The sequence below is a fragment of the Thamnophis elegans genome, chromosome 1, assembly GCF_009769535.1.
Source record: "Thamnophis elegans isolate rThaEle1 chromosome 1, rThaEle1.pri, whole genome shotgun sequence".
Taxonomy (NCBI): Eukaryota; Metazoa; Chordata; class Lepidosauria; order Squamata; family Colubridae; genus Thamnophis; species Thamnophis elegans.
The window spans coordinates 19,681,113-19,692,783 of record NC_045541.1 but is presented as its reverse complement, the minus strand read 5'-3'; positions in this window follow the sequence as shown (position 1 = coordinate 19,692,783).

Here is an 11,671-nt window from a genome sequence, read left to right as displayed (position 1 = left end):
ACTTTGAATTTGAAGTGGGCCTGCCCACTCTCCCCTGCACTATAATCACCTATATTTCCTTTGCTGAAGCCCAGCTGATTGGCGCGGCAGAGTGGATTGGCGTATCTCAGCTTTTTTCCTCACCAGCAGTTATGCAGAAGGTGAGTTTTCTTTAAACTGTGCACGCGCCCTTAGTGTGTGAAGTGTGCGCTCAGTGGAGCGGTTGTTAAACCGGTAGGATCCCACCCCTGCTCAGACCCCCTTTAATTCTATCACTGTGCCCTTTTTTAAAAAACTAAGTCACTGGAGGATTGCACTACCTCTCAACTGCAAATTCAGTTTCATAATTATGCTGTGTAGTGGTTTGAAATACTTCCTTTTAATAACCAGGAACATATTTCTAGGGATTGAAAGATCAAAAGCATTGGACAAGGATGTTAGTTCTATTATTCCTTTGTGTAAACACAAGCCAAGAAAATAGGAAATTCCCACAGATGGGGAAAGTGCACCTTAATCTTCCTTAGAGAAAAGCATGCAATAGGGCTTAAGTCCAGGAAACCTTTACACTACAATGTCTGCCTTTGAATGTGGCATTTGAAACCATTACACGCTACTGCATTGAGATGTTTTAGCATTAGTCACTCTCTAAAAGATGACTTTTAGAGATAGATGCTGTAACTAGCAGAATCATATCTGCCTGGAGGATAAACAGAAGATGGATTCCAGTCTTGCTCTTGACACAAACACTTCGTGTGGCCTTGGGGAAAGTCACCGAGTCGCTCAATCTTTGTCGTCTTCTTCTTCTGGAGAAAAAATACTGGCTTTTCAGGAACATGGACTTTGATTAAATCAGTGAAGGAGCATTGTGTGGCTATTGTATTGCACATCAACACTTAAGACTATCAAGAGTTAGGCTATGATAAATTGGCCTAATGAAAGGATTGGGGTAAACAAGGTGGATGAATCAAGATGGGGTGGGATGTTAGGCTGGGAATAATGAGAAATAAATCCTTATTTGACCTTAAAGCAGGTTTGTTTATATCTGTCTCGTGGTAGCTTCGTTGTATTTATTCCGTATAACAGGGCTATATGTACTGTATATGTACCTCATTTAGGAGGGAAAAAGCTTAGCCTGAAACATTGGGCTTTTTTCTTCCATCTTTAATGACAACAAAAAGCTTTTATGCACTCATATGTATTCTTGTGAAATACTGCCTGAATAGAGGAGGGTGTTCCATCTAAGTAGCTTTTCCTTAGAGTACTGATGGATCCTTCCTTCCTTCCTTCCTTCCTTCCTTCCTTCCTTCCTTCCTTCCCTCACTCCCTCCCTCCTTCCTTCCTTCCTTCCTTCCTTCCTTCCTTTCTTCCTCCCTTCCCTTCCCTTCCCTCCCCTCCCCTTTCTGCCTTCCTCCCTCTTCCTCATATATTAAAAAGTGCCTAAATTGAACAAAAAATAACCACGGCAGTAAATACAACGGGGGAGCAAAGACATGGTAATGAAACCTGATACTGCACACCAAGTGAATATATGCCAACCTATCACAGAGTTTGGGGAAGCCAGCATGTTTTCAGAGATTGTGGGGATGATACAGCCTGAACCTCTAAAGGAGATACTCATTCAGAGAGCAGGCACTGCAATGGAGAAGGGTTACTTCCTGTATCCCATCAGATGACGTTGCTTAAAGGGTGGGACATGAATTGCAACAACTCTGTCAAATAGCATGGGGTGGGCAGAACTGATGGGTGAGAGACAATAACCCTCAAAGCTAGGACTTACGCCACAAAGGGATTTATAGGCAATGACCAGCTATAGCAGATTGGTTCTCCGGCGAGTTAAGGCACATTGTGGTCTTGGGATGATAACAGAATGACAGAAAGGGAAGGGACCTTGGAGGTCTTCTAGTTCAACGCCTGCACAAACAGGAAGGGAACCATATGCCATTCCATACAAATAGTCCAGTCTCTTCTTAAAAGCCTCCAGGGATGGAGCCCCCACAACTTCTGAAGGCAAGCCGTTCTGCTGATTACTGGTAATGGGTCTCACTGTTAGGAAATTTTTCCTTAACTCTAGGTGGCGTCTCTCCTTGATTAATTTCCATCCATTGTTTCTTATCTTGGTGCTTTGGAAACCTCTTCTCTGTGGCAGCCTGATGAGAAGACGAGGTACAGTGGTGGGATTCAACATTTTTTACTACCGGTTCTGTTGGTGTGGCATGGGAAGGATACTGCAAAATCCCCATTCCCTCCCCACTCTCAAAATTTCCACTACTGGTTCTCCAGAACCTGTCAGAACTGACGAGGTAAAGAAGCTAAGATCAATGTAGAGATATTATTAACCTCTTTTTTTTATTTCTTTTGTCTCAATATATTTTAGACTGTGTTTGTTAAAAATCTATACCGTGTACGGGCTCTGGGAAGTCGGGGGGAGAGGGAGGTGGGGTGTTAGGGGGGAGGATAGGGGAGGGGGGGACATATACTATGTGTTAGATTTCAACGTAATGCGATTTCACATGTATACTGTTTCTCTTTAATTTCTCCGTAAAAATAGGACAAGCTGAATACATTGACATATAGTAGAAATACACCAAGGGGAGGAGGAGTGGGATAGAAGAAAGAGGGGTAGAGAGGGCGGGAAAGAGGATGGGAGGGAGGGTGAGAAGGAAGGGAGGGAGTGGACTGGGAGAGAGGAGTGGTAGAGGGGGAGGGGAAGTAGGGTAGAGGGGAATGATGGAGGGAAGATAGTAAGTTGGAGGGGGGCGGAAGAAAGAGGTGTATGGAGAGCGGAAGAGGTATATTGGGTTTCTATTTGATTTCGAGTTTGAGTTTTATTTTATTTATATTTCTGGGGGTATTGTTGACAAGAGGAACTGCTGTGATTATTGTTTAATGTTGTATGGCCCCGGTTATGCACAGTATATATGTGAGTGTATGAAAATGAAAAATGGAAAATAAAAACATTTTAACAAGAAAAAAAAAAAAGAACTGATGAGGTAGTTGGATTGAGTTCAGAGCGGCGTGTGAGTGCTCAGCTCTCTCCAGCTGTGCAGCAGGCCAAGCCTATGTCTCCTATGCATATAACATGGTTTCTTCCCACTGCCATCATTCTGGAGGACCATATTTTAATGGCCATTTACCTGCTGAACTGCTTTTGGGAGTGCTTACATGATTGTTTATTGAAGTATGTAGTCCTTGGACTTGCTTTGCATTGGGGATTTTAATAATTTGCTACTGGGATCTAGAAAAAGATGAGTTGTGGCTAGCTGCAACCTGACTTTGTGATATCTAACATACAGTAAAGTGTACATCTAAAGGAAGCCCATCCCACTTACAGTTCTTCAGACTAAATCAACCCTACCAAGATTAGATGACTTCACAGGTTGTACTAAGCTAAAAGACTATTTCTTTGCCTTTATTTCAATTTAGGAATAGACTTTTCCATCTGAATATAATGTATAATGTGTCAGAAGGGGAAAATTACTAAGTGCATAATTAGAGAATTTTGTTCCAAAGAAGTGTGATGGCAAATGGGAAGCATAGAGAAGTGATGGCCCAATGGGTGAATGGCATTGGGGTGATAATTGTAATCAAGTACAAATGAAAAGTCCTGGCTCACCCACTATTTCTTAATCTAGTTGTAAATATTGAAAGTGTAGTGTTAAACCAGATAAAAGTTGTGCTTGCAGGAAACGTGCAGTATGGAGCGTTTATTATATAGAAAATTTATTGCAATAATTGCTTGTAACACCAAGTGGTTGTCTAAAAGATTAGGGAGCCCCTCTCCCTCCTTCCCTCCCCCCCTCTCCTTTCTCTCCTCTCTCTTCCCCATTCTACTTAGAAATATACTCTACTGAATGCAAGTGAGACTTGTTCTGAAATAAGTGGGTATAGCTTTCCAGCCTGAGAAATGTGTGGAGCATGCATTCTTGTTTGGTAAATTTAGAATTAATCTGTGGAGCATGGGAATTGTAGGGTTTGTTTTGTTTAAAATAGAACATATGACTAAATCAGTCTTCCTCTGTTCTGGGTAATTGCTATGCATGGTCTTCTAAAGAAAATGGATTTATTGGGAACAGGAATACAATCGTAGTAAACAACATTTGCCCTTTTTCCAAGGGACATGCTAAAAATACCTCATGGGTTTTGCTGTGATAGTTTTGTAATATTTGCCTAATGTCTAGATATACAATAGGCAGCCTGTGAGTCATGTATGACTTGCTGGAATTCAGATGCTGCTCTCAAGATGCACAACTACGTTCTGATAATTCCAGCAGCATCCACTCCTTGGCCCACAGAGAGCCTCTCATTCTCCATGATTCTCTGTGCTTCCTTCCTGCCACCCACCCACCATGTCTTGGGGTCATCTCTTCCCATCGCATCCCTTCCGCCCAGCTCTCATCATTTTCCCTCCATAAGCCGCCATTGTGTTTCCACATCATCCTGCCATGTTCTCCTTCCATCTCAAGTGGCACCATAACATTACTACAGGTAGTCCTTGACTTACAACCACAATTCAGCCCAGAAATTATGTTGCTAAGTGAGAAATTTGTTATGTGGGCTCAGCCCCTTTTAAGACTGTTCTTGCCGCAGTTGTTAAGACAGTGTTTCTCAACCTTGGCAACTTGAAGATGTCCGGACTTCAACTTCCAGAATTCTGGGAGTTGAAGTCCGGACATCTTCAAGTTGCCAAGGTTGAAAAACACTGTGTTAAGAGAATCGCTGCAGTTGTTAAATTAGTCACAGAGTTGTTAAGTGAATCAGGCTTCCCCATTGACTTTGCTTGTCAGAAAGTCACAAACAATGATCACATAAACCCAGAACACTGCAACCGTCCTAAATATGAACCAGTCATCAAGAATTTGAATGTAAATCACATGATCATGGAGATGGGACAATGGTCACAAGTGTGAAAAATGTCACTTTTTTCAGTGCCACTGTAATTTCAAACAATCACTAAATGAACTGTTGTAAATCGAGAACTACCTATAACAGAGGTGGGTTCCTACCAGTTCAGACCAGTTTAGCTGAACCGGTAGTAACTTGGCGGCCTGGGTCGCTGGAACCGGTAACATAGCCACCGCCATCTTGTTTTTTTGCTTCTACGCATGTGCAGAGCAATTTTAATGGTATTGTGCATGCGTGTGCAGTGTGCATCAAGTGTGCCCACGGGGTGCACCCCTGAATGAACTGGCAGTAGCGGTTGCCGGAACCCACCCCTGACCTATACCCTGTTTCTCCGAAATTAAGACCTCCCCAGATAATAAGCCCAATCGGGCTTTTGAGCGCATGCGCTAAAATAAGCCCTCCCCCCAAAATAAGCCCTCTCCAAAAATATTGCAACCCAGCAGCAGCCATGAGGTGACCATGCTCACCGCCTCTTGCACTCAAAAATAATAAGACCTCCCCGAAAATAAGGCCAAGCCCTTATTTCGGGGGTCAAAAGAAAAAAAGACCCTGTCTTATTTTTGGGGAAACACAGTAATTTAATTAATTTAATTTAATGTTTGCCCGGGCCTTACTTTTTTTAATAATTTCAAATGTGGTCTCTCCCCTTCTGACTGTGGCTCTTGGCACACTTTTCAAAGGTTGGGTGTCTCTTGGCTGATCAAAAGCTGTGCATCACAATTTGGAGGCATGAAAGCCCTTGTTCCTTTCTACACAATGACTACTATTGCGCACAGAGATAGGGTGACATTTTCCCATTGTTAATGCTTCCTCAACCATGCGGAGAGAGCCAGAGAAGTGGTCCTGAAGCAAATATTCAGAAACTGATATGTAAGCAAAAAGAACAGAAACATTCCTTAAGTCCTTGGAATGGAGATTGTGTTAGGAAGAGACTTAGATTATTTCCCCCGTGACTCACTGGGGGATAAGAGGGAGAGGAGGAAAAACACCGTCGGACATGCGCAATTCTGTAATTAAAGAATCTTTGAGTTAAAGCATAAGGTATAATTCTAGTCTTCCTGCTGGTCTTTACGCACGCATGCACCAGTGGTGGGTTTCAAAAAATTTTCGAACCTACTCTGTGGGTGTGGCCTCCTTTGTGGGAGTGGCTTGCCACCCATGTGACCGGATGGGAGTGGCTTGCTGCCCATGTGACCGGGTATAAAGATGCCAACGACACTTGTCAGAACCACCTTAAATTACCTCACACACAGCACTGGCATGCATAAGAATATGAGGTAAACTTGTTTTTTAAAAGGCATCTTTGGTTGCGTTAAAACAACTTCAACACACGCAATGTTCTGATTGCACCACAAACGCAGTAGTCATCCTTACCTTTCACAGAGGCACTGAGTTTTATAAATATGAGCTTGATAGTGTAGAATAATCATATCCAAGGACCAGTGGTGGGTTTCAAAAAAGTTTGGAACCTCTTCTGTAGGTGTGGCCTGCTTTCCAGGTCCACTGGTGGAACCTCTTCTAACCGCTTCGGTAGATTTGACGAACCGGTTCTACCGAATAGGTGCGAACTGGTAGGAACCCACCTCTGGCATGCACACCAGAAACTGGAAAAGCAACGGGCAACAGCTGGCGTGCCCAGAGAGATGGCTCTGCATGCCACTTCCGGCAGGTGTGCCATAGGTTCACCATCACGGCCCTATACCAAAGGACCTCGTCCTTATTTCAGCAGCCTTAAATAAATTTAAGTTAGTTTGGTGGCAAACCAAGAAAGTACGCAAACATTCCCCATTGGCTACGTGAGTACAGTGTCAGCTCCAGGAGATAAAACCAAAATTGCTCTTCCGGTTTCCAGAGCTCCCCTGCGCCCTCCTGTTTCGGCACTTGGTGCCGAAAAGGTTCACCAACACTGGTATTAGGGGTGAATGTTTGCTTTTTACCTTTTTTACAAAAAGGTTTGCTTGTATATTGCTTATACTGTTTAATTGTGTAAAGTGCCCTGGGAATGGTGGGCTAAAAATCTTTAGCTAATGAGTGAGTTTAGTCCAATGCGTTCAGATTTCTTGCTCATTATGTGTATAAGGCTATTTTAAAGCAGGTTCAAATGCTCCTTTCTTCACACATGCATATTTGTCAGCACATGCGCTGGAGAAAATGAAAGTCTCTTTCCTGACCTTCTGCTTGCCCTGCCATTTGACAGAGGAAATGCATGACGCATGTAAAATTAGCTCTAAAATTCTGAAGAAGAGAAAAAGGCAACATTTCACAATTCATCACCACTCCCACATTATCAAAATACTGTATATCCCAGAGACCTTCATACTCTGCACCTTCTTCACCGTGGCTGTCACACTCCCCCCACCCTGACACAATGAGCTGTGTGTCCATCTACCAAGAGTTGACCAACTTCTTGCAGGGGTGCTATTCACCTACCTTCCCTACTGGTTTGCGAGTGCATATGCCCCATCCGCGCATGTGCTACTCTTCGGAGCTTGGCTTTAAAAAAGGGCCTAAATGGGATGACATAGAACCAGGGTGGGTGGGCTGGGCCATGCGTGATTTCCGCTACCGGTTTGGGCAAACTGGTCTGAACTGGCAGAATACCACCTCTGACTTCTTGACATAATCCATCTAACACACCCCTCTACACCGAGAGGGATAGAAAAGTCTCCCTTCAGCTCATTAGGCACAGAATTAAGGGGAAGCATAATCCTTCTGTCAATATAGCTCTTTATTTGATAAACCATCTTTTCTTTTTTTCATGGAAAAGGAGCCGGAAGGAACACCTTTATACTTTTAATGGCTTCATAAAGAAGAAAGTATTTAATTAAGCTCCCAAGCAATGTTTCCAAACCACGCTTTGGCCAAGTCAGAAAGAAGGAGCTGTATATTGTACCATTATTAAATGGATTTTATAACCGCATTAGTGCAAAGAATTAGTGCAAGACATGTTGAATTGAGTGGTCCTTCCTTTCAGGCTATGTGTGAAATATTAAAGCCCGGCCTTAAAATCATAGATTAAACAGCTGCTGTTTAGTTCAGTGAATCTTTGACAGAGTTGGGAGTAGTTTGACAATGAGGTTTAAGAGATCTGCTTTAAGAAGAAAATCTGCTGTTATTTTTGTTATATTACTTATTATTCTGCCTATACTCCAGACTCCAGAGACTAGGAGCCATTTAGGTTGGAATCTCCCTTCATTTTCATAATAGCTATCTTGAGAAACAGGGTGGACTGAAAGAGTGATTGGCCAAAAGTCTCCAAATGAGTTTCCATTAATGGACTGAACCTTGGATCTCCCTGGTCCTAGACCAACCTCTTCAGCATGATTGATTTGTTGATTATCTGCTATCAAGTCAATACCCTGGTGACCCACACAGATAGATTTCCCCCAGGATAACCTATCCCTAACCTGTTCCTTCAGTTCTTCCACTGAGGCAACCCATCACTGTTACAATGGAGTCCATCTACCTTGTTGCTGATTGTCCTCTTCTCCTTCCTTTAATCTTTCTCATCATTATAGATTTTTCTAGACAGCAGTCTTTGTATTATGTGTCCAAAATATGATAATTTGAGCTGGGTCATTTGTACTTCAGGTGAGAACTGTGGCTTGATCTATTTGATGATCCATTTTTTCCCTGGCTATTTAGCCTTATAAAATACCTTATTTTTGTCCAAAGGAAACTTAATTATCTTCATCTATCATTCAGAAAGAAAGTGAAAAGCACTTAACTTCTAATAGTGGGTCCAAATCCAATATCAAAAGTACGATTGCAGCTGGTAATCTAAGATAATCTTCCCTATCCAGCTGCCCTCCAGCTGTGATACTCATCAATTCCAGATGCCTCCAGCCAGCACTCATCCTGTTTCTGAGTATGTTAGCAGAAGTCTGATATACCTAGAGAGCACCCATTCAGGAAATGATCTGATCTCAGCTACATTGCTGTTAATTGTATGACCTCACAGAAGAATCTTTTACATAATATACAAATGTGGTAATTAGCCTTTATCCATTTGTTCTTTGCAAAACTGATGGTCTGGAGGAGCCATTGTTGATTACTTGATTGTGACCTCCCTCTGAATAGTAACAGCTTGTTTATTTAGTTCCTCATTAAATTCAATATTTATTAGCACTTAAATCAGAAGGAGATAAAAAAAGGATGAGAGACAAATTCAACAGATGTCCAAAATCTCATGCACGAGCAATCATTTATAATTCATTCACACAATCCTATCAATTCTACTGCATTCTTCTAGAGAAGGACTATCAGTAAACAGTAACAGCAATAGCACTTAGACTTATATATCACTTTATAGTGCTTTATGGCCCTCTCTAAGCTGTTTACAGAGTTAGCACATTGCCCCCCAACAATCTGGGTCTTCTATTTACCAACCTTGGAAGGCTGGAAGGCTGAGTCAATCTGGAACCAATCAGTTAGGATCGAACTTCTGGCTGTGGGCAGAGTTAGCCTGCAATACTGTATTCTAACCACTGCGCCACCATGGCTCAACAGATGCATGTCTTCATATGCCTAGAGTGGGCTGACAATGGATATAAAAACAAAGAACTTGGATAGGTCCAGCGGCTCTTATCTTCCTTAGAAGAGCAACAAAGGGAAAATTCACTGTTTTGAGTGCTGGGGCTTTCCTGGTGATGTCACTATATATGTATTTTAGTTATGCTGTGGATTTTGTGGTTTTTCTTGGCAAAGCTACAAATCCTTCAAATAAATAAAGTACAGAAATGTGAGTGCATCTGCCTCAATAACTTTTAGAAGACTGGCAAAGTATATTTGATCATGCAAGTCAAATAATAAACGATGTGGTTTTGCTGTTAATTTAAAAACAGTTGAGGGTCAATCGTATTTTGTTGCAGTTTAACCTTGTTTCATCAATTTCAAAGCCAATTTTAAAGTATACTGTAAGATGTTTGACAATATAATAAACATATGTGCCCATTTGGGGCATAAAAAGCCCAAAAAATAATATAAAACTATATAAAACAACGTGGTTATCTCCAAGCTAATATTTTGCAATTACAAAATATTGTAAGGAACTGTAGCCTAATACCTTTTAACAAACCAAATGTAGCCCTCCTCAAAGGAGGATGACAACATATTCTCTCCATGAGAGATTTTTTAATTGCTGCTGCTGTTGTTCTGCCATTTAAAAACAATTGAAACTGTGGACCGAGTGCTACTGTACTGCCAATTTTATGATGGAATTCATTTGTCCCTTATATTTAACTCCATTTCTAAGTCAGTTCTTGATATACTGATTATGTACCATCAAATCAGTGTTGGCTCCTAGCAACCACATTTTTTCCAGGAAGATAAACCAGATAAAATTCTACACTTTTACACAATGCCATCTTTGAAGTTGTTCAGTTTTGTTTCAGAACATATATTATTTAGAAACTGATAATTAAACATGACCAGTATTCAATTTGACTAGGAACAAATGTTATTTACCTTTTAGTGCTGTTTTGTAAGGTTACTTTATATTGCTCTGTTCGGTAATTAAAAAGATATATGTATGTTTGCTTTTTTTTTTTTTTTGCAAAGTACTTCTATTTTTAATAATTTCATCTTACATATTTAATTTTTTAGCCAGCTTGGTATTTGCAGGAACTTTTGCTACAATTTTTTTTCTAATTAGTTTTTTATGCTCATCCATTCAAGTTCTGTAAAACATATAAAACGTTATACCGCCTGACAATAATTGTAATGGAGATGTTCTACTGAAGGTCTTCATGCATCTGATGAAGTGAGCTGTAGCCAGGGGTGGTCTGCTGGAGGTTCACAGGGGTTCGGGAAGAACCTCTAGCTAAGATTCTGTGCAGTTCAGAGAACCCCCAAATCCCACTCCTGGCTGGCCCGCCTACCCCACCCTGCCCCTCCCACGAGTCCCCACGCAGCCCGTTTTGGAGGCAGGTAAGTGCAGGGCACATGTGGAGGCTCACAAGTTCAGGAAGGCCAGAAATAGCTGCGTTTCCGTCTTCCAGAGTGCCTCTGGAGCCTGGGGAGGCCATTTTGCCCTCCCAAAGACTCATGGAAAGCCTCCAGAGCCTGGGAAAGGCAAAAACTCCCCTCCCCGCTGTGGTGCAGGAGGCCAACTAGGCCACGCCCACCATGGCCACACCCACCCAGCAATCGAGCAGAGAACCCCTTGCTAAAAAATTTGAAGCCCGCCCCCTGCTGTAGCTCATAAAAGCTTCTGCCTTTTAATAAAATCGGCTGGTCTGAAGAGGTGCTACTAGGTTCTTTCAAATTTTTACAAGCCAGGGTGAATAATTCATGAGGAAATTACTTCAAGGTTGTCATTGGAGGTTCTCACCAATACCACAATTTCCTCCTTTGCTTGTAAAATGCCCTCCTTGAATTTCTTGAAGAGACTGAAGATCGCCTTTCCCTTGAAACTTCCCATATTTCAGGTAGTCGAGAAATGTGGGGGAATGCAACCTAATTCATTTCTGCATTTTACCCCTCCTCCCCCCCAATTTGGAGAAAACGTATTTAGGAGTTCCTAAAAGAATTTCCAAGTGAAGACTGAAATGGAAATATTTGGTTAAATTCCTCAAAGGGAATAGTTTCACACCCACAGCTACGTACTGCATTTCCTAGTGCCCCATGTTCACAGTCAAAGCAAGCCTGTTCACTTGAAACCGCTGATTCATAATGCATGATGAGTCAGGGCTGTTTTGAACTTTCTGGCTTCAAACCAGCAGCATCCGAAAGCTAAGGCCATGATGAGGGAAGTGGAGGAAAGGAGAGGTTAGGGAGGTGTGGTGGCCCC